The sequence below is a fragment of the Argopecten irradians genome, chromosome 1 (genome assembly GCF_041381155.1).
Source record: "Argopecten irradians isolate NY chromosome 1, Ai_NY, whole genome shotgun sequence".
Classification (NCBI taxonomy): domain Eukaryota; kingdom Metazoa; phylum Mollusca; class Bivalvia; order Pectinida; family Pectinidae; genus Argopecten; species Argopecten irradians.
The window spans coordinates 36531515-36556459 of NC_091134.1; the positions used below are offsets into that span (position 1 = coordinate 36531515).

At 35.6% G+C, this 24945-nt stretch overlaps 1 protein-coding gene across 1 annotated transcript in view; it reads right to left on the reverse strand.

The window, feature by feature from the left end:
• The window catches only part of LOC138326255 (uncharacterized), a 68713-nt gene extending 43988 nt beyond the window's left edge, over nucleotides 1-24725 (reverse strand). Inside the window, exon 1 of the mRNA XM_069272378.1 lies at nucleotides 24429-24725. The gene's annotated coding sequence lies outside the window, so the exon portion shown is untranslated. The remainder of the gene's footprint in view (nucleotides 1-24428) is intronic.
• Between the last annotated feature and the right edge of the window lie 220 nt (nucleotides 24726-24945).

A 24945-nucleotide genomic window follows, 5' to 3' on the forward strand; every position in this document is an offset into this window, starting at 1 on the left:
TCAAACATATTGCTCAATCCAATATAATATCATATATAACATTTTGTCTGCTATATTATGGCACCAGATGAACTTTAATCTTGCATAATTAACATTTTACAAAATTAGGTCACTGTAATCTATTTTTCACTCTCAGCCATATTTTCCAATTTGTTTTATTTTCAACATATCAACATTTCAAACAAAAGGATAATTAAAAAAAATGTCATTTGGTTCCAGCAAAACTGGACAAAACAGAAAATTGACCTCCCTGTTTAACCCCACATAACTGACAAGGAACTCCAACCTGACATTAATCATTATTCATATTGTGATGTGCTGATGAGAATATAAGCTATATTTGGGGAATATGCAATTTTCTATTTAAACACTTTGAAATCTCGCAAATAATTCTCAAATATATATCAACTTTCAACATTTTGTACTCACATAAACATCTTTCCAAAATAAAAAAGTAGATTGAATAAAAAAAAACGAAAAAAAAACAACTTCTTCAATATATTGAAAAAATCAAGATATTCATACTATCATCTCTATTTCTAGTTATATTATATTGTACGTACGCTTCCCTGTCATTTTATTTCATACCTTTGGGTGCAAACTAGTTTATTCCATTTAATACACTTATGTTGACTGAGGCTGTATTACATGGCTACCCATGCTATACACCCTCGGGACGTCAACACAATTTAGTTTTCTCGGTAAATCTGAACGTTATTTTCAGAAACTAGACTGTTTCTTTTTTCCTAAAGGCGAGATATCACAATATAAAAAGTTAGAATAAAAACTAAAGACGTCGAGGTATGAGAAAAAAATTCTCTTTCATATGTGCATGTTGATATGAAGGATAGTGAAATTCTACCCTCGGGATCACAAAAGGTTGTAAAAAAATTTGCAAGCCACCTCTGAAAGATTTTTATAGTATCTATAGGGGTTATCATTGTTATAAAATGGACATAACTTGTAAACGTACACATCTTTATTACTACACGCGATTTAACACCGATACCTCACGGGAGGGTTCAAGCCAGTTCCACACTAAACCTAACAGAATGTCAAAGAATTTTGAAAATATGACAATATAACAGCTTTTTTTCATTGGCCAACGTCATTAGCTGCAGAATTGGAACGGTTGTAAAAAAAAAAAAAAAAAAAAATTGCGTTTTTTGTTTGTTTTGTAATGGTAGAGAATTGCTACCATGTAGGTCAACAGGGTGACATGTGTTTTAGACTGTAACATTTAAACACGGTAGATAGAGCTATATCCTCATTCCTTATTGTTTAGTTTTGTCTGTGTACTCAAAGAATGAACATTTTAAAGCTCTTCGTATAACCACTTAGTTTAATCTTAAAAAGAGGAAAAAATCTAGTTATTATTTTTACGATTCGGCTGTAAGAGTATTTTGTAATAATAATTTAATCTTGTTTTTTTATTATTTCGCGGATAATATTTTCGTAATCATATTGATGTCCCGCAAAATCGCAAAAATGCAACCCTTGTGAAAACTACTAGCATTACAACATATCAATTAGCAATTACCAAATCAGTAATAGGTCGTGATTGATGTTTTGATTTACTACGTATGTGAAATGAATTGGGAATAAAAACATTATATATAGCAACTTTAATCAACATATTACTACTGTCTCCAAAAACACGCACGCACTTCACGCACGCACTTCTAAGTGCATACAGGAGAGACCACCCCTAAATGAATCCTGACTGTTGATAGGACATTAATCTAAGCAGACAACAACCAACCATGTGCACTTTTAACAACAGCTCTAATTTTGGAAACAGATCGCCCGAATTAACGCATTTGGCACTAATTTTAAACATGGCGTTGGAGGTGGGTCTTATTACATTGGTTCTGGTGGATGATTGCTGTGGTACTTGTAGGTCTGTAGGTTGTTTTAGCTGTTACATATTAGAATGGGGAATAGTGTACTGTCCTCGTTCCTTGTTGTATAGTTGGTACCTGCGTTGTCAATATCATTCTCTGACGTATCTGTACTCAAAGAATGGCATCCTTAAGTTTCCCGTGTAGCCGCTTATCTTAAAGATGTTCCACCGCCGACAAATGGTATTTTGTCTCTATCAAAAACAGGAGCAGACGAATTAATATTTTTTGATAATGATCATTCATGCCTTATCAATTCGCGGGCGATCATTTAATGTGCCGCGAAATCGCAAAAAACACAACACAGGATATACGACTTGTCATTCAACACTTGCCATATCGTTAAAATATCGTGATCGAGGTTTTAATTTAATACGTATGTAGAATAAAGTGTGAATAAAAGCATTATATATAGCAACTTTTAATCAAAACAATACTACAGTCTCCCAAAACACGCACTTCACGCACTTCACGCACTTCACGCACGCATTTCTCTATGCAAACTGACAGTTAATAGGACATTGATATAATCTACCAGCCAACAACATGTGCATTTTTCACCACAATTGTCAGTTTGGAAAAACACCGACAGAATTAGGATCTGTTTGATGATGTGAATTATTGTTTGACATCAAAGTCATACAAAGTAACGTCACTTCCGTTTTTAGTGTTCTTCACATTCTTCAACATCCGGTAAGATCAATATTAATGCCAAGTCTGTAACATTTGAGCCGCAAGGAAGTCATTAAAAAACTGGACCATGTTGGAATTTCCCACAGAATGAATGACTAAGGACTATGATAGTATAAAACAATGAGATTGGATTCAGAGAAGTTCACTGGGCAATGAGGAGTAGGCGATATTTTGCAAATCGCACTATTTGGAAAGCATTGAAACTAACGAAATACTACTAAAAGATATTTAAATGATTCATGCGTAAGGCTATAAAGATTCTACGCGAAAACATATACTTTCCATAACGAAAATCATAAATGAGGTGAAATGAAATAAATATCACACACATACCTACATCATGTGTTTCCCTAACCCCTCTTTTGAATGTAATACACCCCCCTCCTCCCACCCCCGCCCCCCCCCCCTCCCCAATGTTCACTGACATCTTTGTCATAACTGTTTTGTATTGAGGCAGTTCTAGCGTAAAATGGTCTTACAATTATTAAGTTTAGGAATCTTGTATATTGTCTTCACAATAAAGATTTCAAATTATAGATATTTGCGTACATTTCTTAATTTCCGTCCACGTATTTCAGGCACAAATCAGAAATTGCACTTACGGTCTAATTATGACAAGGCGTTATTGCGGCGAGGCCGGGGAGACCGTCGGCGGACACCTTATTGCCGGACTTTCTAGAAAGAACTGCGATAGTAATCTTTACTATGACTTGAGCCATGGGAGGGCAAACGCACTTAAGTTGACCCCTGCGTCCATACGAACGGATAGAAGGCCGTCACATTCCATCATCATTATACTAGGGTAGCTTCAATGACCATTTGTATCCATTTATGCCATCGGGAAATTGAATATCTAATAGCACTTGCGATGTCAACATTTGTCAAATGCCGGTATTGATATCATCACAAGATATGCATCATGACCAGCATTGTATATATATCAAACTTCAATTTCTAAACAAAACGCTTATTATACTGTTAATCACTATATTTTTGCGAGACATACTTTTTGCGTAATTATGTGAGAAAGCTTGAACGCAAATTAAAATTTTCGCCAATAATTGCATATACGCGTATATGAATGCACACTTGTTATACGCATATACCATATACCCATATACGCGTATATGAATGCACAATTGTCATACGCATATAGCATATACCCATATACGCATATATTAGATAGCGTATTGACGCGATGTTTCCATTTTTAGAAAGCATAGTTACTCGATGTGTCCATTTTTAGAACAGCGAGTCAATATTCCCTATTGTGACGTCACACCCAAGTCGATATTTCGATTTCGACGTCACACTACCCCGACGTCGAACTCTTCGAGTCGAGTCATTATCCATGCATTATTATATTACTTAGCACGAAACAAACATTTGAAATAATTATCATATCTAATATAAAAATCAAGGACCTTTGTTTCGGTTCACATGGTTTTATATCGCCCTTGCAGAATTTAAAATATTGACCTCGGGCTACGCCCTGGGTCATTAATTATAATACTCGGCGATATAACACCATATAGACCTTAATAAAGGTCCATAATTGATATATATGAATGCACAATTGTCATCCGCATATGAATGCACAATTGTAATACGCATATACCATATACCAATATACGCATATATGAATGCACAATTGTGGTACGCATATACCATATATCCATATACGCATATATGAATGCACAATTGTCAGTAAGAGCCTTAACCATTGAGACAAATCAAAATTGTCTTACTTGATTTAATGATTTCTTTTTTTGCACCATTATCGTTACTGATATCCTAAATTTATATGTAAAGTAAATTATATTTCGGAAATAATTTCTGCAATTACGGGTATATTAAAAGAACATATCACTTAGATATAAACTTTATTTATTTTACATCGATTACGAAACAACTTATACAACTCATGCAAATCACTCTGGATGGCCCGGATGTTAGCGCGTGAGGAATCTTAGTGTGGGAGGAAACCGGAGTGCCCGGAGAAAACCCACGTGTTCGGGCAAGTGACCCTAACCTTTTCACTTCCGTGCCGCATACACGTCGATAGAAAGCATACAACGGAAGAATATTTTGTGTCATTTTGATGAAATAACATTGGTAAATGTTAAAAAAACACAATGATGACCTTTTCGTAAATATTTGACCTATTTAATCGGATACTTGTTGGACCACTGACCCTAACGTAAACTGAAAGCTTTCACGAACATCCAATGGGAGAATATCAAACAATCCAACAAAGAGATGTCATATAGCGGCACCAAATATTTACAGTTCAATTTCATGGTCAGAAATCGCTATAGTCAAACAATTTTCCGACAAGTTGGCGATGTCCATTAAGTAGACTGACAGAAGACATTAAGGATTTAGTTCTTAACGAGCACGAGGATATACGAAGGGCTATAATAGCCAATCAATAATTCCCTTGACACCAATCTCGTGAAAGATCGTCTGAAGCCTTGACTTCTACGTGATCAACCTTAGGTGCACGCGCAATCAAAGGTTTGAATTAATGAGCACGTGCCGACTTGGCTTCTTTGTAGTGTTCCGTCAGAGGACAGTGTCCTATTGAATGTACCAATTAAGTCCGTCGTTTCTTACCATTTAAAATTAGAAAGTGGATATATGTAGACTTCTTTCATATTGAAGACCGATAAGTATTATTAGGTTCTATTTATATTTGTATATTGTTGTTAGATGGACATAGGTCATTGCATTAATTTCCAAATATACGCAACGTCCAGCTAATATTCATGTGATAATCCAACCGTAGTATTGATCATATATGGTCCCGAGGCAAATATTACCTTATTTCAGACAGTATTTATGACAGCAATATTCAGAGCCAACGGTACAGCAGCAACACCAGAAATTTTCTGATTGTTGGAGTGAAACGAAAGGAAGTAACTCTGATAGATCAAAATGGGTTGTTAGCAAAACCTCAGTGGTTAGTTCTACCTATATGACGATGGATTATCGAACATACGGGGCGATAAACAATATCACTTACATATATTTCGGTAAGTAGTGTTCATCGCATAAAAAGTTGAGATATCATTCTTGTTCTAGTCAGCGATGACTGTCTCTAGCTGCAGCTTATTACTTTGTGTTTAATTTTTGTTTCGTTTTTTAAAACAAAATTCAAAACGCAGATCATCATATAGCACAACAGGAGACAAGATATCATTAAAGCGTTTTAACGCGTTTTCATCAATTCAGAATAGATGACAAAACCGCGATAGAGATTTCTGAAATCCTAAACATTGCAATCCCATCAAAGACATCTTAATCAGGTCATGGTATGAAGCAATCATAGTCATCTTTGAATCTTGAAACTTGAAATATGTTCATTGGTCTCCTTATTCGACGATACCTATCATATTTTTATTTTCTTCTTCGTCTATCTCCCACATTTATCAACGAATTCACACATTATGGAGCCTGCGTTTCAAATAGTATCACATTATGGCGAGTTATCATAATAGTTCATCTTCACTCACTGAAATCACTTAAAAGCCACCTGCGGCCAAATTTGGTGTATCAGAATGCAATCAGAGAAATTAACAACGTTCTCAGCCATTTGCTGTTTTTGTAATAATCTGTCATCGGAGACGTAATGATCAATCAATAGCGAGGACAGCGAACTTGAACTGATCAAATAAGGTCAGTGGGATCGAGAGAGTAAGCTAACACATTATTAGTAGATGAGGGGGGCAATTGGGGATACTTATAGACTTCAGTTATGGAAATGAGCCGAGAAACGGTACATAAAAAAATTTCGTCACTATTCTAGTGTAGATTAGATTTGATGATAAACCTCCTCGGGTTAGGAATAAGTGTGAGTAGGGCTATAGCGATTAGAATCACTACGGAAAAAAAATTACAGCGTTGCTACAGAACAGAAGTGTAGAGTTACTATGGAATAAAACCATATGGTAACTAAGGAAAACATTTGTAGGGTAGCTACGAAATAAAACATAAAGACGAATAAGAAAAATACGGAACCACAATAGTTTTTCTATTGACAAAAATCTTACAAATACCACTGAAAGTAATTAACATTTCATTATTAAGATGGAGATTTATACAACTACGAAATAGAATAGTATAACAATTACGGATATTGACAACAAGACAAGTGATATGAATAGAACAGATTCATAGAGCAACTAAGAGTAGGATTTGACTGGTAACGTTATCATAGAAATATGGACCATCCACTGAACATCATTATATAGGATGAGCACAGACGAGACGCGTATAGAAGTACGAAATAAAATAAAGCATATCTTATTGCTAACTATAAAAGTCAAAGGTTACTTCAATTTTAGCAAATGCTATCATTATCAGGTCATAACACCCGTGATATTGTCTCCAGCGAGCGACACATTCAGTGATATTGCCGTGCAAAATATCCCGCCTTAATGTCGTCTGCGTGCGACTCCAGGACATATTGGTGGTAGCACGTATAATAATATAAGACTCTTTCAAGTGTGGATATGAAGGATAGGGATATTCTACCCGAGAGTCACAAAATATGGTAAAACCCGAGGCTTGCCGAGGGTTTTGCAACATTTTGTGATCCCGAGGGTAGAATATTCCTATCCTTCATATCCACTTATGAAAGAGTATTTTTCTTTCATACCAAGACGTTTTACTGCAATTTTACAACTATAATATCCCGCCATTTTGAAATAAATTCGAAGAAATCCACGACTGGAAGTCAATTTCCTTACATGAAAAATTACGTGATATTTTCAACACAAATTCTGTTGCTTGCATCTTTTATAGTAAAACTAGTCAATTTTGTGAAAAAATGTTAAAATTTTACCGAGGAAATAGAGATTTTGTTGACGCCGTGACGTCACGAGGCTTTATTGCATAGGTAGCTATGCAATACAGCCTCAGGCAACATGAGTGTATTGCCCTAGACCAGCCAGTATTACACGTGTAGGTATGAAAGAACATTTCTCTCATACCTACACGGCTCTCATACATACACTAGCTGGTCTAGAGTAATACATCCATGTCTTCTGAGGCTATATTACATGGCTACCCACGCAATTAAGCCTTATGACGTCATAGCGTTAAACGATCACTATTTTCTCAGTACAATTTTAACATTTTTTCAGAAACTAGGCTGGATACAAACAATAAGATTTGCACTGAAAACATCAATTGCAATAAAACGTCGAGGTATGATAGAAAAAGACTCTTCATACGTGGATATGGAGGATAGGGATATTATATCCTCGAGATCACAAAATGTTGTGAAACCCTCGGCAAACATAGGGCTTTACAACATTTTGTGACTCTCAAGTGGAATATTCCTATCATTTTTTATCCACATATGAAAGGGTCTTATAATATTTAATATCATGAATTCAATAAATATAAATTCTAAATCCAGACGAAGCTGTTCAAGCTGAAAAACGATGAAGCCACACTAGCCCAGTACATGTAAAATTCCTCTATATAGGATAATAGATATTTAATAATGAATTAACTGTTAATATTTACAATTTACACTGATATGGACTCAATATCCATGCTCTCTAGTATTATCATTATCAGTGTAAAATGTTAGCACAACACGCGCGGCGATTATATTGTTACGCGAATAGTTGATGGCGTAGCAACGTGGGATCATGACCCCACTTTTGGCGGGAACATATGAATGACTCGTTTCCAATCAGCTGTTCAATCGAATTCGTTGACGATGACGGTAGAGAAAGAAAATGTGTATTCTAATAAAAAATATGCAACTGCCGCGGGAATTAATAATATTCATTTACTTGAAAAACTGTAAATTTAAGGAATAGATGTTTATTTTTTTGAGGTTATGAGGGTATAATGATAATGGAGCCCGTGTAAATTTTCGCCGGGTTACATCAAATTTACACGGGATCCATTATCATTATACCCTCATAACCTCGACAAAATAAACATCTATCCCTTAAGTACTTGTAGTCCCAATAGAACGTATTTCGGTGATGTTGTTGATGATGATGATGATGATGACGACGCCACGACGACGATGAAGGTAGTTAGTGATGGTGTTGGTAGTGGTGGCGGTGATAATGATGAAAATAATTGATGATGATGATGATGATGATGATGACGACGACAACGCCACGACGACGATGAAGGTAGTTAGTGATGGTGTTGGTAGTGATGATGATGATGATGATGATTATAAATTAGTCAACACAGATTCCACATATTTCAGCTGTCCATGATTATATTGCTCTTCTTTTGCCAATGCTTACAGTGTATATGTATTAATCCATGGCTTGACAACCTGAAACGCCTGGGTTTTATTCATTGTCTTGAATTATCTTACATAATCTAATTTTGACTTCGTTCTAATGATAGTTTCGCTATATATATATAGGGTACATTTACGTGTCCGCATGCCACTCAATACATGAACCTCACACCAAATGAAACAAGTCCCTAGCTTTTCTGCGATTTATCATTGTTTTCTGCAGAAACAGTTGAGTTGACTTAGACCATGACCTGTTTTGTACAGTGGGGTTAAAACAGGCTTGGTTAGGCCGTCCAGCCATGGCGTAACACCCAATTACAGACAGCAATAACAATCAATCATGTGGCGCAGACCCATACCACGTGGTCGTGTAAATTTTGTCACGCTAGTCTTACGCTACAAAAGTAGCGACGATAATTTGGGTGATCATTTCGTGGTTATTTCCTCCGTAATTTGGAATTATTGTGCTCACACGGTGTCTTAAGATAATTAGACGAAGAACAAAAACTGTGACGAAAGACGCACATTTAAATTAGTTTGCACGCCTTGCGTAATAACACAGCATGTCATTTAGACGTTCCGTCCTCGCGAGTTGACAATTTTACGTTTTACATTGAAGCAATTTGCAGACACAACAGGGATTTTTTTACGGCTTATGTCACACCGCAATCGCACTGACTCCTCTTGTCTAAGATAAGAAGAGGTGTTTAAGTAATGTCCAGTGGTTCCTTTTTCACCGATAAAGTATCACTTCACTTGAATTTTTTCATATGTCGACGAACACAAGTTGATATTAACAAGGCCATATCTATGCAGTTAAACACCTGATGTAGTTGTGGTAGAATTATGTTACACTACTCATAATTGTTGAAAATTATATTTATTTCACACTCAAATATTAATGTTCATTTCTACATGTATTTAATCTATGAAAAAATAACGTTACCTTGTAAAATTAATATTATACCCAGAAAACGCTAATATGATCCCACCGTTGCATTGAAAGCTTCTGTGTTATGAAGGATGAACAGATAAGGAATCGATATACATGTATATTTCCCCACCACAGGTTACCCGTCTGTATATGCATGTGTGCTCTATCCAGATTTGGCGTTAGTAAGCTGTAATTTGTTGAGGTAATGTCACCTTATCATGTTTTTGTGGATAGGTATCGATCATGATGTCATCATTTTGTGGATGGAAATTACATTTTACTTGAAAAATCTGACGTAACGCTCACTAAAATATGAAGAAACAATCAATATCTACCAGCAAGGGTAGATAACTCTATGACATGCAAATGCAGAATAAATGATATAGTAATACCGTATAATGTGACGTCATCTTGTTATGTTCTGTCTAGGATAAGGTCATTATGTCACTATAACCATTGCTGTGTCCATGTTTATAATCTGGTTTTTCCGTGAAGGCAGCCCTTTATATCACTAAACCATAACTGAACACCAACATGTCGAAATACAAAGTTAGAACATAGTCAAATTACATTAATATACTCTCAAACTTCTTCTGAAGCATTGATAGCTATCGCGTTAATGCTTTAAATGGCTGTGTCATAATTTGACATGCTGTGGTAACATCAGCTTCAATATTTCAAAACGAGAACATTATGATGTAAAATGAATAACATGAATTATTTAGTGACAGGTTTGTGGTTACGGAATGGCGGTAGAGATTAATAATGGCATGGTTGTTTTATGTATTCAATCAATTTGGTTTATTTCTTTTAGATATTCTACATTCTTTGTTGTTATTTCATTTAAAAAGATATACCTAGCGTGTTAAAACATACATAATTGTTCATGGTAATGAGATTGGAGATTTATTTGAATTCAAAGTATTTAAATGGATACTTATGAAAAGTAGCGATTAAAATTGCTTGATGTTGTTTGAATTTAAAATGGAGTTTGCACCACAGTAACACACTGTCCAGTATTTGATCCAATTCTAAGGTCAGTAGTTAGACGTCTGGTCAACAGAAACTTGATTGTTTCTGCTATACATTGTATATCCATTCATAACGAACTGTGTGCTATCATATCATCCGTAGCACATTTGTTAAGTTTGACCTGTTCGATATTACTAGGAAAAGCCTAATGAATTGTCTGACAACTGTACCGAAAATGTAATGACGTGTGTTTTGTCATCAGTAGATGTATTTGTTTCACTAGAAGAGTAGGAAATGTAGTGATAATCTTTACAGGGAGACGGCAACCTTAATTGCATTAACATGCGACAATTATTGGTGTCGTCGGAGAATTAGTAAACGCTTCCTCTTCCGAAACACCTGGTACCATACACATTTTCATGAATTTCTGTAAAACTCTTTTTATTTAGGTTTCCTCTTCTTAATCCATATGATAGTTCAGACATTGTCTCAATGTTTGTCGTTTTTGTAGCTACAAGTCTTCATTAGATAATCTAGGCGCAACAGATTTTGGATTAATTTTGTTTTATTTTCATTTTATTTACAGAAGAAACAGAATTCATGTATCATTTGCCATGGAGAGCTGCTCTAATTAGTGTACATATGCTATATTTTACACGGACTATTTTGGTCCGTCTTTGACAATAAACAAGGTACACTGCCCACTTTTTACATTACTATATTATCAACAATTACAGTGTGGGAATTTGTTTACTGACACACTACGACTGGTTCTAAAGTTAAGATACATCAGGTGTGGGTTTGTATCTTGTACATTATCCCTAAATACATTTCATGCTGATCTTATTTCTCAAGTTAAATGAAAAATGAAAATTTAGGAGATCTTATCACGAAGCCTGTGGGATGTGATGGATGGATGAAGCTAGATATTAGTTCAGATTCCACTCGCCCCCGTCACCATGGTAACGGGAAGTTTGGAAGCATTTGTTTCTGGTATTTTGGCAGTGCCTAAAAATCTATACATATTTCTGATACTGAATAATACATTTGAAAAGAACCCATATTTCAACCATGTGATATTTGGCAGCGGACAGATAGTGTTAGACGATACATTTAGTGCACAAAGAGTGTAGTATTTAGGTGACGTAGCGTTGTTGTCGATTGTTGGTGATTGGCGTATCAGGTACGGTAAGATTAATCAAACATAAAAAATGTATAGCTTTAGGAAACTTTCTGAAACAAATACTGCATAAATATACAACAAATGCAGAAAACCCTACCTAAATTGAACCAGGATATTTTAAATGCATTTATTCATTCTTCATTGATTGTAAATTTTCCTTTGTTTTCTTGAATCGAATAAGTTGAATAATTTTCCATATATACCTCGGATAATTTGATATAGCACGGATCAACTGTAAAAGGGAAAATATGCTTATTAATTCTTAAGGATATTTTTCATTTGTAAAAAACCCAAAATCAAAGGTAAATCCTAATTATTTCCTGGGGTAGTGGAAATACATATTTTCAGGCAGAACTGTGTTAACATTTCGGAAAAGATAACAACATTCGCTACGAAATGTTACCAATGTACAAGATACAAGGTAATTTGAGTTTACTCGGCTTTTGACATCCTAGTGTAAAAACTCCAGTGTAGGATGATCTCGTGATTAACTGACGATGACGAAATATAATATAGGGTCTTTAAAGGAAAACCAATGGCATCATGAGAGTTATTGCAGCTTTCAGAGTGAGCTTTACAGTAAATTCCTGGTAATTTGGATACGATTGTATTTTGGCTTACTCGACGTTTGGCACGAAAACGCCAATTTCAAACACACCTAAATCTGAAAACATCAGCATCAGAAGTGAGAATCTTTTATCTATGTTATTAGGATGTTTTATATCTCCATTTTATTCAGCATATCTATACAAACTGAATAAAATGACGACATGTTTGTAAATACATTCTTATACTTTTTATAAGATATGACATGTGTATTTGTTGTGTATGTCTTACGACACCTTTCAATGTAAACAAACGTCATATAGACGAAATTAGGCATTTCGATCCATCAAAAGACACTTGCACCGTATGGAAACCCGAAAAATAGCTTTAATAACACAAATCATGCAAGAGTTCTTGGCCCCAAACTAATGTTTTACTGACAGATATTTCCAGAAAACAGGAAATCATTGACAACCTTTTCAATCATTCCCACAGCTTAAACCTTAGAGAACATTTTCTCGGCATTTCACACAGTCCTTCCCAATCTATAAACAACTACCTATTATCTGTATAAGCAATGAGTTCGTTTAGTACAAAGGATGATAGGTACAAGGTTATCATCAAAATGAATCCACTAAGCCAATGTTGTGAAGTGGAAGTCTTTATATGCATTTATGTATCACAGAGGCTTCCTTCAATGTAAATCTTATGATTAAGCGTTTTCTGGTTTAAGTTGTATCACATGGGTACACTTTCTTTCAGATTTTTCAGAAGTTTTGAAGGGTCATCGTTCCCTTCACAACCATTATTCGATGATCGAATGCCATTTTTTTCATGGAGAGATCAGCCGAAGAGAACATTGTGCAATGCCTAAAAATCCATTTCAGCTTGCATCGGTTGACAATAGAGATACGGGTCTGTTAAACATGTGACGATTCCAATAACACTGCAAAACCGAACCGCTTTCTATCCTGTTACAGAACCAACCCAACCCTGTTCTTTGATCAATGGCCGCGTAATTACATTTTAATCTTTAAAATGGATGAAGAAAATACGTCGATCATTCAATGTTCAGTTAAAGTACTTCTGTCATTTTTGGCTGTGGTTAAGTTCAAGGATGGCGAAGCATTCTATCAAAAGTTTTGTAAATTTTCGGAAAACACATTGTCCCCTGAAGGCTAAAGTTGTCATTTCTTATAACACAACGTGTTGAAATATTGTGAATATTTCCTTCCTAGAAGGAAACGATGTCGAATATCTCTATAGGCCTTGTGTGATGTTTTACAAAATGAAGCGAATTCATACTGTATGGATCTGAAAACGTTAATATTCATACATTACTCCTGGGAACTTAATTGCCCTCTTATTTCAGCATTAAACTATCTTTTATGGAATATATGGCCTTTATAGATGCCATAACATTGCAGACAATCTTCATAAAATTTTATAAAAAGATAGTATTTTTATTTTACTTATGTTGTTAAACATTTTTATAGTTGTTGAGATTTGATCAAGGAACCCGTTTATCAACGACGATTTAATCCAATGTATACACCAGCGAAGACGTCATAATGATGACGTGTTTGATGTCAGTTGTATCAATATAGATTTCACTTGGGCTAGGTTAGCGTATATTAGTAATTGTAAAAAATGCAAATAAACTTAACATATAACAATATAAGTTTCACCAAAACCTAGTTGTTGATTCGATGGGGTCTTTGCAAACTTTTTCTTGGATATTTGTCAGAGGTCAAAATATAGGTCCTAGTATTCTCGTACAAAGGTCCTATGGGAAGTTAGCCCTGCAGGTAGGGCGTTAGAATTGTACCTGCTGCCCCTATTGCATGATCGTAAAAGGCGACTAAATTTAGGATCTTATCTTTTCTCTTCTTCCTGACTTTATCTTTCCTAATGCCTACCTTGGCACCGCCTCACTTTTGGCCTTGAGTTGAGCGTTCGCCCCTGTGAGGAAGGCTCTGGGTTCTGTCCCCTGGCCGAGACACACCAAAGTCTATGAAAGTGGTAGTTTCTGCTCCTGCTTAGCGTTCAGCATACAGGGACTGGAACGACTGGTTCGCCCGTTGTCAGTATAATGTGACCGGGTGGGGTGTGTTGCTTGGTGTCTTCGGCGGCATGCTTCAGTGATATAGCACTATAAAAAGGGCAACAGTTCCACTATACAAGAAGACACAACACGAACATACCGCAGTCTCCCAGTACACTCACCTCGCACAACATACACGCAACACACCGCATACATGGGAGGCCGTCCTTACATGACCATGGGAAGTAGGGTTTACAAGATTTCATAACGCAAAACTAAACTAGAAAGATGCACTGGGTATATTGACGACCATAACATCGACTCGAGTGTTCCGTTGGGGCTTTTCATATCTCACAGAGGTTTCTGAATCACATCACGTTAAAAGATTATGCAACATACTTAAAAGAATAATTTAGTTTGAGCATGCGCTAAAATGAGGGATGATATAGGTAAGTAACTGCATATTTTCATTAAATCGTTATTTTTGTATCTTTTCCTTTTATTTTTTGTTCGCATGAAAAGTATAAATACAATATTTTGCTGTGGGATATATGTAAAAACGACTTCTTTGAGTTGTCTTTTTATTTAAAATATGAATATCAATTAGGCACATAAAACAGGATTTAGAAATATGAATGGCCGTTTGAGTCTGTTAATAGCAATTGATATTTAATGAGATTGGACGTCTAGTTTTTTAACGGTCAATTAAAATGATACTTAATGATGATCAAAGTACCAAAGTATGCTTGAACATGTGGAGGTATAGACTTAGGGAAACTATAGGGCATATTTGTGTGCATTATGTATGATAAAAAGCACATCACAAATAGATTCAAAAATAATTTATCCAATAGAACGTAACATGATATCCCCAATGAGCCAGATTAACTTTATTGACAAAAGCTCTTGTTAAAAAAAAGAAGATTTTCACACATTTTTTTATTACAAGTCAAATAAAAGGTGACTTTACTTGCCCTGCTTATGGAGAACATGTATTTGTACACATGGTATAAACGGAAATGCTCTATGATAAAATGGATTATGGGATACCTAAAATGTCATATTTCTGTGATATTCCGATTAATGACCATCAGGAATCAGATGTGTTTTACCCAGAATGCTCTTTCATTAGATTTCTTCTTCCGGTGACCTTTTTCTCCAGATTTAGAAGGTAATGAAATACTTACACTATAACATTACCCAGAGATAACCAATAAAATTTAACCAAGATTCAATGATACATTTCGAATACCATATTGGGGATATGAAATGTTACACTATCTTCGCCATCTACTAATATCAAAAGTTCAATGCTAATAGCCAAACCGACACTCCCTGGTGTCGGAGAAATCCTGATGCATAGCTCGTCTGAAGGTCAATATCCTCCAACAGCGGTTCCGGGTTCAGAAAAAAGACTTTTGCGCATAGTTATTAATATATGATGGAAATAGGAGGATAGATATGCAGATAACAAATACCATCTTCGAAGTAAACACTATCGATCCGGCATAATCTTAATCTTAGTATAACAATGTACTTGTGAACCTGTTCTCTATATTTTAAGATTTGCTTATTTTCATATTTCGTATTAACCGTCTCTAAAGGTCCGTTTCTCTTTTATTCTTGATATTGCGACCCACCAGCTTCCTGTTTCTCTCTAGTAACAAGAGGGAAGCATTGCAGTGTTCATCGAATGAGTGAACCGGAGTTCGAACCTGGGTCCCTCTAACGTTAACTCTAAATGTCCACTTAACCAAAAATGAGATCATGTTCGTAAATGATCGCTAGAGCAAGTCCAGCATCCACTTGGACTTTTTCTACTAAACAAACAAACACCACATGCCAAAATATTTTAATATCCATTGTTGCTTGTCTACACAAGATATTCTAATAAAATTGTGTTTTATACTCCCGGGTCCTAGTAACCAACGTTATGGCGAATTCCATTAATAGAACTTTTATTATTTGTGCAAAAGTAACATGTTGTGTGATATTTACTGAACGCCTTCATATACTATCAAAAGATTGTTAGATGCAGGATGCAAAAAACTTGTTCTTTAGTTTAATTCCCACAATAAACCGTCTGCCGCGTGGAAGAATTTATTAGTATCTTGTAGTGTATTGTAAGTTCACCACGCATGTTACGTTTTGAAGTATTGATCAGATATAATTTGAAGATCACCAGGTGAATATTTTGAATTTTCACATTAATGATATACCACACTATTAAAATGGTTTATCTCACGGCACCATGCCAAACGTCTGTGATTGAAGTCGTTACTGTAATAGCTTAGTACTGTGTCTGATGGCATTTAAATGATTTACAACAGTGCGTTCCAGCAGGGATGATGTTAATGTTTCCAGTTAATTGGTACGTCAAATATCAACATGCAATTTTATGCTTTAGCATTCACCAAGTGAGAGAAATGAAACGTTTAAATCAGTCTGAATATGACGTAATGACAATGTTCCTTGTCTAACCACGATGATACAGGTCAACCAGTAGCCTGCTTTTATATTTTCAATTATGTGAACACCAGTTTTGCTTTACTTTGATGGCACTAATTTCAAAATTTTGTTTTATATAACATACCCCTATGATTCATTTCTTCATAATTCTGGTAACATCGTGTGTATGTTTAATTGAATTTATTCTAAATATTTGTGGTTCAATCAAAATTGCATTTTGATTTTTTATAGTTGTGGTTGATAAGGTTTGTTTTTTTTATCTAAGACTGATTAAAAAGGGAGACAAAGTTTATCATTTAGGACAAGAAAAGAGACTACAAGTGCAGAGTATAGCCTATATTACAACACGTACATGCTTCAACAATTTGATTTCATGTTACACTTGTTTCTATTAGTTAGAACTTTGAGGTTATTTTTGCAAAACCTGATAAAAATGAACGTAGAACAATATGACGTCATACACGAAGAACGCTTTCGCAGGATATTTTAAAAGCGGCACAGTCATTAGTTCAACTACTAGCTAACATACCAATGTGCGACAAACGAATTTCCTTTATAGTAAAAAAAAAGTAAAAGCACGAAAAATAATGCCTTTTTAGTACTTGGCTGAGTTATTAAAATCAAATTGAAATTATTATTTTCAATATCTTGTGATTTATAGACAAAGGCTGACGAACATTCTTTTCAAAATGTCCGTCCTGGTTTTGCCTATGAGTTCACAAACTCAAAGATATTGAGAATAATGTTTAAAAATAAAATTCACATATACAGACAAAAACCAAATATATCATTTGCTAATTGCAATGATGTAATGAAAATGCGTTTGGCATACCTCAAACCTATATGTATCTGTTTTCATGGAGATAATTGATGTCTAAATTTCGAGCCAGCTATGCTATATCTCTTTTTGGTTACCATGGTAACGTTAGTGATACCATTGTGTTTGACATTAATGAAAATCCGTTTATCTAATTATTCTTAAAATCGGACCATCTAAATATAAAGTTCGCCCAGTCAGAAACAAAGGAAGAGAAATTATTTTGTTAACCGCTGGGCTTGATTGAAAGCAATTATATTTTTTGTAGGTGGTTGTCGTTATCAAGGCTCCATCCATCTGGGCTGGATTGTTTATAACGTAGGCTCCATCTAAGGTATCTTATTCACATAATTTAGTTTTAGATGATAAGTAACCAGTTTTCGTCACGAATACCTCCGTCTAGAGTAACTATTTTAGATTTAATGTTATCACATGATGGGTTAACAGTTTTCTCTACCAATGAAACCGCAATGTTCATGACATTAGTACGAGTACTATCAAGATCAACCAAATAATTAAATTCAACAGTATGGCCAGCGATGGCAACTTCTTCTGAGTCATAAACCATGTTGGGCCGTTACGGAGAGATTGTGGAGTGAAAGCTGTAGCATTTCAAGCATTGTTTCCTACACCGACTTTTGGGATTAAGAAGTCACTGTGCATCACGATCCCACGATCGTTTAAAAAGTGAACAGTCACCACGCCTAGGGATCGTTGACAAGACTACGTCTGCATTATTAGATTTTTTATCCACCGAATAGCAGACGATATGTTTAAAGTGAATAGTCGGGCAAAGGAAGGCTAATGTCGATAAAATGGTGTTAATTTATCTAATATAATTTCTTATGAAATGGGAAAATAAAACTTCCCATCAAAATCGCTCTGCATGCGAAGAAATTAATTTATATTACAGGTATCCTAAAACGTCCTCCCGACTGGTTATGTCAGTGTTGACATTCACACACGGCCTCACTTTCAAAATTTATTTTTTGAATTGTGCTAAATGTACACGGGGCTTTTCCATAATTCAATGGTCAAAACTGGACAATGTAAGCAGACCTTGACCGTCGCTTTGATATAAAAGGGCTTTTGGAATGCAATCAGATTGGTTTCATTGCCCGATTATTCACTTTAAATACGGATTTGTAGTTTAAATCTTAAAAGGAGTTTTGGATAAGGTTTATGCATAAAAAATATCGTAAACTCCAATTTCTAGGATATTTCATAGAAGATGCTTGATTGTATAACATTTCGACGATTCTTTAAGCGAATGACATCGGCATTTTAAGATGCGCATAAAGGGGTCACCAAGTATCGTCAACGTGCGAAACTGGAATGGTGGACTAGGTCCTACCACTCCGCAGAATAGTAACTCCTTCGACCATTATATTGGAGTCTGAAGTACAATTCTGGATGAAACCCCTTGGATGGATCTAGTCTCATCAGTCAGTGTTACATGTAAATCGACCGTCTTGCACTAGCCTACTTTGACAAAACGAGAACATTCGCTACCCGATGCTGAGACTGATTAACTTCATTCGTCGGAAGATTCTGGGATTTCCAGATTTCCAGACCGTCGAGAATGAATTCTATCCCTGTTAAACACGTGTGAATCTCTGGATATACGTTAATCAGTAACAGACAAAACACTAAAGAAATCAAATGGGGTTTTTCGAAGTTTCGAAGTAATTTTTGAGATGGGTGAAACATGTCGACAATTAACTTGTAGATTTATTGATACGCTGACAATTGTTGACTGGTGATCACTCGAGTAATCGCCGATTTTGTAAAGGGAATCATTTTCATAAAAAACACCATTTCTTGTATATCATAAAGCGGCAACATGCATTGTATCCTCATATTCACATACCAAAAAATCATATTTCAAAATTATCGGAGACCTATTCGGATCATTCCTTGACAGGCAAAATCATTCATCACACTTACTGTCTCTTCCATTAAAAAAATGAATCTGTACCCAGATAGCATGCCGATATTGGCCCAATATTGGCCTTATGCTGGCAGTTACATCGGGCCAATAATGGCAGCTGACATTGGCCCGTTGTTGATTTGCAAATCGGCCCATTGTCGGGCCAGTGTGTCGGTTTAGTGTCGGCCCAATGTTGGCATGTTGGCTTTTGAATGTTAGGCCAACATTGGCCCGATGTAGAAGTTAGCATTTTATATTGGACCAGCACTGGCCCAATTCAGGCTATTTGTTGGCCCAATGCTGGTCTGATGTTGATTTGTCTGATCCATTAGGTCGATGCGAAATATAAGCACTAATTCATTTTAACTTGGTAAATATCTGTCTCATTAATGCCATAACACATGGTTCTCTTTTTGTACTATAATAAGCAAACGTTTGTACTTGCTGTTACGATGGGATTATATTATTAATATTCTAATTTCACATGATGTTAATAATTTGTTGAAGTAACCTCAAAAATTGTGTAGTCAACTAGGTTGTTTGATTTGATGTTCATGCTTACTGGGGGTTAAGCATATTAAATTTGAATTAAAGTGTGCTGCCTTTTTGAAGCTCGAGGCTGTAATGAAAGTCAAATTTCTTTGAACGTTCTTTGTCTTGTGTGTCTTTTGTACAATCTAATCTACACCGGAAGTATTTCACATCATATCATATCAACAAAAGATGTGGTATATATAAACATAGATTCCCTGTATATATAGTGCAATACGGCGACAGTACCATATAACAGATTGTCAGTATATTTCATTATCCTCCGTCCAGCGCTAGCAAATGTTCCTCGTCATTTCGCCTCCAAAATGTATTAGCGAGACAATGATTAATTAGACGGATATTATGTTATATCCGAGTGTCGCTATTACGGAGAAGAATAGAATTACATGTCACATGACACGTGATTTACCGCCCTGAATGTAGTCACGTGATGTGTCATATCGCGCTTATAAAACAGATTGATTAAATAGAGATTTTTATGTTCAGACTACGTGGCCGTCTAGAGGATTGTACAGAATAGCCGTAACCCACATTGGTATGTCTGCATGGTATTAAATATGAGGAAAGGGTAAATATATTGATAAATTACCATGGATTCTATATGATGCAGAGAGGCGATAAATTCTTAGTGTATAAACAACCGACCCATCGGGATTCTTTGATACAAAACTGTTCAATAGATCTCCGTGACAGCCGATTGTATTTACAACCCCTTAATCCCAAACCTACAATATTTACATGTCTTAGATGATATCACGTACAAGAGATTATTACCATTATTACAAGTTTGATAGATTTTGACGAAGAATACTCGAGATATACAAGTTGATGAAGACTTTGAGTAGCCAACTTCCACACGACCGTGTTCACTGAAGTATCCTACCCTTAAATTAGTACAAAGAAATCGCTAAGATTAACAATACGCAAGTACCCAACGGGAAAAACACCGATAGGGGCAATGCCGTGATGGGTCACTAAATTGAAGATAGATCGGAAAAGCCAACGCTTACAGTACTTGTGTACCCAATCAGAAATAAGGCGAAATCGGCAAAGATCAGAATAATGGTGTACTCAATCAAGCATACACCGAAATAGCCAAGGCATACAGTACAGAGGGGTCCAATCAGCAATACATCTAAATAACTAAAGGGCCACAATAAATAGCGTGTTCAGCCAGACCTATACCGAACTAGTCAGGACCCACATTACCGTGGTATCAATTAGACGTACCGCGAAATAGCAAAGACTATACACCAGAAATGATCCAAAATAGCCACGAGTCATAGTAATAATGCAATTTACTAGAAAAACATCAAAATAGATTATGCTCATAGTAATGATGTGCCCAGCCAGAAATACATCAAAATAGATTATGCTCATAGTAATGATGTACCCAGCCAGAAATACATCAAAATAGATTATGCTCATAGTAATGATGAACCCAGCCAGAAATACATCAAAATAGATTATGCTCATAGTAATGATATTCCCAGCCAGAAATACATCAAAATAGATTAAACTCGTTGTAATGATGAACCCAGCCAGAAATACATCAAAATAGATTATGCTCATAGTAATGATGAACCTAACCAGAAATACATCAAAATAGATTATGCTGATAGTAATGTTGAACCCAGCCAGAAATACATCAAAATAGATTATGCTGATAGTAATGATGAACCCAACCAGAAATACATCAAAATAGATTATGCTCATAGTAATGATGAACCTAACCAGAAATACATCAAAATAGATAAAACTCGTTGTAATGATGAACCCAGCCAGAAAACCATCAAAACAGATAATATTCGTAGTAATGCTGAACCCAGCCAGAAATACATCAAAATAGTTTTGGTCCTTATTAAAATAGTCATGGCTTGCAATTAAGCATTGAAGTCACTATTTTTTAATTTCATCGGAGTATGAAAGAAATTTTGTTTGCAAACTGTGTGAATCCGCGTAAATGGTGTACTACAAATAACAGTTGCTAAGCTATGATTCATAGTAATGTGCACTTTAATGGAAATGCATCAAAATATCTTAAGGTCATAGCTATAGTTGACCAACCAAAATTACATCAAAATAGCTTATTATCATTTAAGTGATGTACTCAATCATAATTACACCAAAATAGCTTAAATATATGTGATAGTTTACTGATCAGAAATACTCTATAGACATGGCTATTGTACCATACTATAGACATCAATAGGATAGTCCACTTAATCCTTACGTTATCTCACACAACAATTAAGCTGTCGTTCAACCGCTTTCGCAGAATGAACAAAGCCACTGGAATGAACATCGTAATAAACCAACTCTTGAAATACAACTAATTTTGCTAAATGATGTTAGCGAAATCATCACCCATGCATTGTGCTAGTAGTACTGTCTGTCAGTTTAGAACAATGGTTTTACAAAACCATTCACAAAAAGGAAATCATGAGGGTGAAAGCGATATAGTCAATGAAAGGACAATCTCATTAATTACGTTCATTTTTCTGTTCACAAGCCTAAATGCTGATCGTGCTTAACCATGCGCATGGCTTAAGTCAAATGCGATGTTGTTTTGAACACAATTAGAACGCTCCATCGCTCTTAAACTGATATTCTGGTGTTGTTTTAATGCTTTGTAACACTAAATGTTAACTATCTTGATAACAAGTGTTTAACACCCGATGGCATCACGGTTTCTTGACAGCTGTGCTGCGTTGCCTTGGCTTCAACAGATGAAGGGCTTTTTGTTTGGATATAATGTGAAGTGTGACTTAGTTCAAATGAACGAATAACTAACGCCATTTGTGGAAATAAGACCAGTGGTGCGTCGTTACACTCTAATGGTTCCCTGTCAAACTTGCGCATTAGTTCTATGGTTTAAAGCAAGTCTCTCGTTAAACAGCAGACCAACTACAAATCGGTTGATTTCTGCATGGAATGCCTTTCTTCCTAATAGTTTGGGCTATATGGCTGCGTTTCAAATCATCGCTCTTTATGTCTGTTTATAGGAAATGGTTACGTACCAGTGATTTTTTTAGAAGATACACTTCTCGTAAACGTCAGAGTAGTTGTATCTTCGAAATAACTTTAGACGAATCTTATATACTTCACAGATCCGGCAGAAATCAACACTTGCACTGTCAGAATGATATCTGTGTGCTACCAAGGAAACCTGCAATTCTTTCAGTAATTTGAATGTTTCATACAATCGTTATCAGTCTCGTAATTCCAAAAATATACCAAGCTAACGTCAACACAAGATACTATCAGGTATATAAACTGTTACCTGTAAAACAGATGGGCGACTCTGGCACCAATCTTATCATGTAGGCATTCCATTACTGAATTTTCATTTCATCAGTTATACGCCCGAAATTATCTTTAACTGAATTAATACCGATCTAATGTATGATATCAGGTTTCACCAGCTTTATGAGTTTCATGTTGTACAAGTTTTTTTCATATGACCTTGAAAACATGCATTTTTATCAAATAAACTTTGTGATAAATGAAATATCTCATTGATAGCATTTTAGCAGTATACAGCTGGTTATTATTCTTTATCGAGATACTAGGAGTCAACATGATATTTCAAGTCCATAGTGAAATTGAAATTAAGCTTCCATGAACTAGGATAGAATATCAAGTTAGCATTAGCATACGTGGAAAATAGGATTGGGGTAAGAACTGTAAGTAATACATGTGATTTTTACTGTTATTTTTGTATGTAGATACATATGGTGAAAAACCTTCATATGAGATACTAACGGTGTTAATATGTCTGTTTTGAAAATGATATTCATGTATACATCCATCATCATCATCATCATCATCGTCATCAACAACATCATTATCATTAATCCACATGACGCTAAACAAATAAAACCTAAAGCTAGCCTCATCATCATCATCATCATCATCTTCATTATCATCATCGTATTTAACTAAGATTATCCTACAATATAAGTAGATATGTATTGCCTGTCTACGTTATGGGGTTTACAAAGCAAGCACCGTATCCATCAACGTCAGTCTTGAAGTTTGAAATAGTCTGATAGACAATTTAGAGAGATGACATAAAAGTAAAGATGTAAAATAAAGACTTACCGTAGTCACCAAGTAGTTCCCGCCACTGATTACACAAGCTTATGGCGCTGTTTTATAACTCCGTATCGGCCTGCTGAAGCGAACACTATGGCAGCAGCCAGCCTAGAGGGACATGTAGTTATATGGAGTTGATGTCAGTCTGCCTGGCGGGAGGTTTAGTTATTATATAGCTGATGTCAGGTTGGTGATGTCCGTTATGTAGAAGGATATCGAGCCTTGCAGATACCCAACCAACAGGTCCCGTCCCCAAAGCGGTCCTGTGATAGGTGCCTGGTTAGGCAGCTCATTGACATGATCTACCATGTCGCTTCTGATTTGTAAATTGGTTTCTGTACAAAGCACCATATAAACCTTAATACTTTTTGATATACAATTCACGGAGAGTCTCGTAGTAGACGACAACACAACAAACCCATTATTTATTTCCATAACCTAAATGTTCATTATATTGACCATTACATTTACAGGCTGTTGCGGATGTATTGGGTCAGTATCTAATTTATTGATAAGGATCGAA